The sequence below is a fragment of the Polypterus senegalus genome, chromosome 2 (genome assembly GCF_016835505.1).
Source record: "Polypterus senegalus isolate Bchr_013 chromosome 2, ASM1683550v1, whole genome shotgun sequence".
NCBI lineage: Eukaryota > Metazoa > Chordata > Cladistia > Polypteriformes > Polypteridae > Polypterus > Polypterus senegalus.
Window position 1 is genome coordinate 2,970,096 of NC_053155.1, and position 7,729 is coordinate 2,977,824.

Here is a 7,729-nt window from a genome sequence, read left to right on the forward strand (position 1 = left end):
CTCACAACTTCAGTTTAGCACACCCTGACTAGAGCTGCTGATTAACTGTACAGACTGCATCTCTGTTGTTAGTCATTAGCACTAAAACATAAGTAACATGATAGTTAGAATTTGTTACTAACCCTCACCTATTCTGTTTCTCTTCTCAGTACTCAAATGTGGCACTTGGTGCCACGGCCCACCTGCCAGTTTGTTTTGCCTGCCTATGGTAAAGTCATCCCTGATGGAGGATCGCAGGAATCATGGGAAAGAGGGGTCCTTTCATCAGATTGGCTGGTCCAGCGCTGTTTCAGCCGTGGAATGGCCAAATGGGGAAGGCAGCTTGATGGATGAGGTCTCCAGGACTCTAAAAATATCCAAATCTTATTATGTGATATCATCTACTGATAAATTCTGCTCCGTACTTCTAAATTTTTTTTTATTATTATTATTTTATACTGTATTGAGGATTTGTTCTGTTCTGTGTATTGTATTGTATTGACCCCCTTCTTTTGACACCCACTGCATGCCCAACCTATCTGGAAAGGGTCTCTCTTTGAACTGCCTTTCCCAAGGTTTCTTCCATTTTTTCCCTACTGGGTTTTTTTTTGGGAGGTTTTCCTTGTCTTCTTTGAGAGTCAAGGCTGCGGGGCTGTTAAGACACAGGGCCTGTTAAAGCCCATTGCGGCACTTCCTGTTTGATTTTGGACTGTACAAAAATAAACTGTATTGTATTGTATTGTATGTCTTCCAAATCCACGACCTTAGCTTCAAGGAAGAAGTGTTTTCCAGTGTGGTGTAATTTAAAGTAGATATTAAAGGATCAAATTGTCTGTGATGAGTCCCTTGATAGCCTCACACACGACAGAAAGATCAGCGAAGGAATTGACAGAAATCCTTCAGCAGCACATCCTCTGATTCTACTCACCTGAGAGATCTTACAGCTTTGAGTGATTTCTACCCAGCATCACCTGGCGAGTCAGATATCTGAAAAGTAAAAACAAACATACAGTGAAACTTTAGTAATTGGATAATAGACAAACTGCTGTTTAAAAGTAAGTAGAAGAAATTTACCAACAGGAAACCTGCCAAAAATAAGGTTTTACAGACATATTTCTGTACAAACGATCAGATTAATATGTGTTTATGATGGTAGTTCAGTCTTGGTGACACACCTTTTAATTTTCTGTTTGGTTCTCATGATATCTGACACAAGGGATTATTTTTAGGTTTAACATGGTGAGTCATGAACAGAATGTTTCCTCTGCTGAATTATTAGACAATCGTCTGATGTAAGAATTTGTAATTTTTTCTGATCACTCAGACTATAGAAAGCTGGATGCTTGACCTTTAGGGCTTGTGATTTGATTGCAGTTTCTTTTTCTTCTTTAATGACAAATATTATTGGATTTCAATTGACTTTCCACCCCAGAAGAGTCGTGACCACCGTGTAAAACTGGGCCGCACCCGCCTGATCTGAAATATAAGGATGTGCTGCTGCTGACCTGAACAGACATCTGAGCGTCAGCACCACCGCCATGATGAGATTCACCTCCCTGCTGGTTCTACTGTGCCTGTGCTCGATGGCGATGGCTTCTGTGAGTTCTGACTTCTGACATTTATACACAAACTACCAAAATACTCAAGCTGCTCAGCGGAGAAGTAGTGTGTTAAAGTTATGAAAAAGAAAAGGAAACATTTTAAAAATAACATAACATGATTGTCAGTGTACTTGTTTTGTCACTGTTATGAGTGTTGCTGTCATATATATATATATACAGACACACACACACACACACACACATATAAACATATATATACATATACACATATACATTGTGGAGGACTGCCGGCTTCCCATGCCGGTCTTCACCCCCAGGCCGCCTTGAGGAGCTCTCCCAACAGCAGGATCGTGCCCCGAGGTCCAGCAGGGCCTTATGGACTTTGTAATGTTTATACACAGCCCTGCTGGATACCTTGGGGGCCACCAGGAGTCGCTGTGGGGGGGGCTTATGGGCTCTTTTGTGCCTTATGACCCGGGAGTACATCACGGTCACGGACGGGAAGGAACGACATGCTCCCGGGTTGAAGAAAAGGACTGATTGCCCTGACCCGGAAGGAATACGGAACTGTGGACTGATGGGACAGGAACACCTCCGGGTCAGGGGCTATGAAAGGAACAGTGCCTCAGTCCAGACGCTGAGCTGAGCTGGGAGGTAGAGGAGCAAAGTGTCTGGGCGAGGAGGAGGATTGTTAGAAGAGTTTATTGTGTGAGTTAATGAGTAGTGTGGAAGGTGCTTGGTGCACTGAGGAAAAGATAAATAAAGAGTCTTGGACTTTTATCCGGTGTCCGGAGTTGTACCTGAGGGTTCAAGGGAGCACTAGCGCCCCCTACTGCCACAACATATATACATATATATATAAATATACATATATATACACACACACACACACATATATATATATATACACATACACATATATACTGAGCCTGTTTTAGTGAAGACAGTTGCCTCAATGAGGTTCTTGTGCAGAGATTCGATCTAAAGCCTGGTGCCATTACAAAGTTTTGGTGGTTGTAAGTTTCATAGTAAAGTGGTGGAGTAAACGAAGACCCAGGAGTCACCAGCAGGCAGACATGAAGCAGGGCGAACAATAACAGGCTTGAAACGGTGGAGTAAAGAAGAAGGGAGCAGTGAGCACGAACAGCTGAGGACAGTAAGGAAGCGAGTGAGGAGGCACATGAGCACGGGATGTCATTAATAGTCGTATATAGGCAGGGAGTCAACCACGTGGTATGTGTGTGGATAGCAGCTGTGTGGAAAAAGGAAGGGGGACCGGGGGCGGCCCTTGTGTGTGAAATAAATCCTCTTTTAATGGAAATAATGAATGAAACTGCCAAAAGGAGAGCTCAGTTCCTAAACTTCCTTATGGCGTAATGGTGAGAACCGCCAAAAAGACAACGTTATTTCCAAAAGTTCATTACGGGGCACAACACAAAATGAAACATACCTTTTTTACGTTTGTAAGTACAGTGTAAAGGATGAGCATGGGAAAATTGAAAGTAGCAAAAATAGTAAGGAGGGGTTTCCTCTATCTATATATACAGTTTAGGGGGTACACCCGTTTCTCCCGCTTGGGTGTTGTAATAGGACATGAAACATACCTAACTTTTATAAGTACACTGCAAGGAATGAGCACGCAAAATTTCAGCTTCCCACATATAAGGAAAGTAGGAGAATAAGTGATGAGTCAGTGAGGGCTTTGCCTTTTATATGTGTAGATAGCAAAATACCCGCACTTCGCAGCGGAAAAGTAGTGTGTTAAAGAAGTTATGAAAAAGAAAAGGAAACATTTTGAAAATAACGTAACATGATTGTCAATGTAATTGTTTTGTGACTGTTATGAGTGTTGCTGTCATCAAGGATTTGATTATCATTTCTTTCAATCAGGTTCGTATTTGGAGGATGTGTTGTGTTCAAGTTATATTCTGTGTTTGTCAACCGTTGTAAAGATAACAGGTTTCATTCATCGAAGTGTTCACTACCCAAATCGCTACTCATGAATCTAAGATGTTTAACAGGCATTCAACTTTAGTAAAGTGGTTCAATTTAGCACATTTTTTCCACTGTCTTCCTTTAGCTGGACATTGACTTTTTCCACCGTGCTTTGTTTCTGCAGTAGCTGCACTTATGAATATACTTGTATGCGTCACACGCTTCATATTCTTTTGCTGCCCCCTCAATTGTGTAATGTGTTTTTTGTTCAGCGCTCTTTGGAGCTCTTGCTTTCTTTGTGCGTACTGCGTTCACAGTCAGTTCACGTGAGCCACTCAGAGTACATGCATCGAAGGTTCTCAGCTGTGCTTGTGCTATCTCATGCGATCTTGCAATGTCCACGGCTTTATTTAATGTTAGCTCAGACCTGGCACTTAAAAGTTTCTCTCGCACTTTTGCTGAGTTTGTGCCAAACACTATTATATCCCTGACCATCTTATCTTCATTTGCATAAGCACAGTCTTTCACCCGCAAATATTTACCTTATATAGGCAGACAGCCAACTACGTGGGAGGCATGGTGATGGGGGACACAAAAGTACCTATCTAGATAGATCTATCTATCTATCTATCTATCTATCTATCTATCTATCTATCTATCTATCTATCTATCTATCTATTATATAGTGCCTTTCATCTATCTATCTATCTATCTATCTAACTCTGCCTCACACGGCGACCGAGCTGCAGGCTGTGGCCGTATATATGATTGAAAGTAGGTTCCAGTTATGACCATTACGCGTAGAATTTCAAAATGAAACCTGCCTAACTTTTGTAAGTAACCTGTAAGGAATGAGCCTGCCAAATTTCAGCCTTCTACCTACACGGGAAGTTGGAGAATTAGTGATGAGTCAGTCAGTCAGTGAGTCAGTGAGTCAGTCAGTCAGTCAGTGAGGGCTTTGCCTTTTATTAGTATAGATATGTCTACAAAACCTTTTTTTAGCAGATTGCCTATTGATAGTTTTCTTCCTCATACTTTTAAACAGCAGGTCATCTAAATTCTATTTTCTAATTCCTAAAGCCTCCTCAGACTCTAATTCTTATTTTTCAGATTTCTGACTTTCCAGCTGACCCAGAGGAGGAATCGCCTTCAACCATAAAAGCTGTAAGAGCTGGTGAGGTGAGGTGAGTAGAATCAGAGGATGTGCTGCTGAAGGATTTCTGTCAATTCTGTCTCTGGTCTCTCTGTGACGTGAGAGACAATCGGGGGATTCATCACAAATAATTTAATCTCTTAAATCTCTACTGTAAATTAAAATAAATTAAAATACATTTTCTCACTAGAAGCTAAAGCAGTAGCTTTAGACCAAGTGTGCAATCAAATGCCTGATAAAACACAGGAGTTCTAAACCTCGACAGTTAAAGCCGAATTCAGTTCTTTACTGAAGAAACTCATTTAGTTTCAGTCGCATGTAAATCACACAAAGAGTTTAGAGCTGCAGGTCCTGGACGTTACCTTGTGCTTGATTTATGAAAGTCGGAATTGTATGTCACAGTCTTCTTCATTAAACATAATTATAATGAAATTGTCATCAATTACTATATAACCAGTAGGGGATACCACTAAGCCCCAAACCGCAGACCCAATAACATCTAACCCAGTCACAGGTTGAAATAATTGATATTTATAATCCAATTAGCACTAAACACAATGAAACTCAGCCAACACCAAACAAACAGTAAACCTTCTCCTCTTCTTCTTCCTCCAACTGAGTGTTGCCCATAGGGTTTCATGGGAAGTGCAGCCTTGTCAGGGTCAGAGTCAGGAGGTGGGGGGCTCCTTTTATACTGGACCCAGCACAACTTCTCATTATGCATGACTTGTGTGGAGTTCTTCTGAGTTGTTTAGGGTCCTGGGTGGTCTTCCACTGACAGTACGGCCTTATGGCACCTTGGGACCCCAAGAGGGATGCACTTCCAGAATCCACTTCCCATGAAGTCATATCATTGTCCAGCGGGATGCCTGCATGTCCTCTGTGTCACTCACACCTAGCAGGTTCTCTCACTTTTGATATCACGTAGTTGTTCATTTATTTCTTCTCAAACAGCAATGGGTGCCACAATTTAGTATTGTGTTGTGCGTAAACATCGCCATGTTGTGTACAGCAATACTGCCAATTGTGTAACGCACATTGCACAACATTTTCTTTGTCATTGTTCTGTGTATATAAAACACTGAAGTGCACTTGATTCACAGTCTGAGTTTTTAATCAAATTTATTTAAATCTTTCATTTTTGCTCAGCAGTAGAGGAAGCTAAAAGGCACTTCATTGAACAAAGTGATGTTAGGACTTTTCTGCTTTGTTTTCTTGAATTTGCGTGTTTAGATTTTTTTACCAGTTTATGACTCAAGCCTGACTCTTTAGTATTCTTTTTCTGTTTATTCCTTTATTTTTTAGATTGTGACTGTATTTACAGCCATGTTTATAATTAATTTAATTACAGAAATCATTTTAGAATAATGCTTCTATTATTTTCATCCAAATGTTCTTCATCTCCTTAAGACATTAATTCTTTTTTATCTAATCTTGATCTACTTTAAATCACAAAGTAAGCAGATTCTTCACTTGATACCCCAGTTCCTCCACAATAGTCACATTTAGCCCACCCTGCCATGAATAAGAGCAAACGTCCTGAACGTGACAGAATTCTGACTAAACATTGAGGAGCATTTGGAGAGCAGGCATCCAGCCGTGAACTTCAGATGCTTCACTTGTCCACTGCCAGCTCTCACCACCATCTGGCCTGAACATGAGGTCACTTTACTGCTGACACATGGCAGGGGTCTTACATCGTGATGATTGTTGTCCTGGCCCAACTGAGTCAGCAGGTAGACCTCTTCTCCTCTCTATAAGTTGTTTCATTGTTGTTAAAAATGAGGCTTGATGTGACCAAGTAACAATGAGATTTAATGATGAAGTGAGCCTTGTGTGCCCACACAATCATAAGAGGGGCTCAGCACACTAGCCTGTGGAGTGCCAGTACTGGGGGTCAGCTTGGAGGATGTGATGCTGCCATTCACACATGCTGAGGTCTGTTGGTTAGGAAGTCTAAAACCCAACTGCAGTGGCACTGAGTCCTAAATTGAGGAGTTTGGTCATCAGGTCTGCCCGTCCAGCAGAATTAAATGCTGAGCTGTGGTCAGTAAACACGACTCTGACAGAACAGCAGGGCTTTGGACTTCAATCCCAATACTGACATGTTGTGTCACTTCACCTGCCGGTGCTCCACGTGGAAATACAAAAGAAATGAAACAAATTGGATCTTAAATGTTGAAAGTCACCTTAGATAAAGGAGTGAGCCAAACAATAAGTTTAGAGGAGACTTGTGTTCATACTGAGACGACACAAATGATTGTCAGCATTTGATAAGTGATGTGCGCTCGATGTCCTGATTTGTTCCGATGTGAGGACCCCCCTGATCAGGCCCTCCTCGGGGTCTCCAAGGTGTTTTATTGTCTTCTAACTGGGAACATTTCAGGAGCTGCTTGAACCTTTAAAATGCCTTCCCCTTTGTTGTCTTGATCAGGAGCCCTGGTGGTCTCTTACAAGTAATGATTCTTGTCTCCAGTCGTCTTTCTTCACATCCTTGGTGTCTGTGTTTGTGTTAATATAAACTGTTTCTGTCTCAGCCCCTTTTGGTGTCTCTTTGACTTTTTTCCTTTTGTTAAATACGTGTATATACAGTATACAGTACAGTGGTCCGGAGCAGAGGGGGTCTCAGAGCTGGTCTTGAGCTTAGAAGGGGTTTTTAAGTTTGGATTTAATGACTGCTTTGGTGTTCAATCCACTGTTATAAGTTGATGGACAGCCGTGGTGTTGGGGGCACTGAAATAGACAGCCTGAGCCTCCATACTGTGATGGGCACAGCAAGACAGTAAGTGGGGTCTGATGGAAGGAGGCTTTAATGGCAGCCTGCCCTCTAAATGGTGTTGACACGCAGAGGAGCCTTTAGCACGAGGTGGCAGGACTCTGTGATGGACAATTTTCATTTTGTTTAGATAAGGAGCAGGCTGTGAAATGTGGTGAGAATAAAAATGTGATTATATACCGTGCCAGCTATCACACAACTAGAAATCATCTTCTCAAGGGACAGAGAACACAGACAGGGATGGAAATGCACTCCTAATTTGTCATCTACGTTGAATCCTTACAGAGCACACATGAGAGTAGCAAGAGGAGGAGTAGGAGGAGG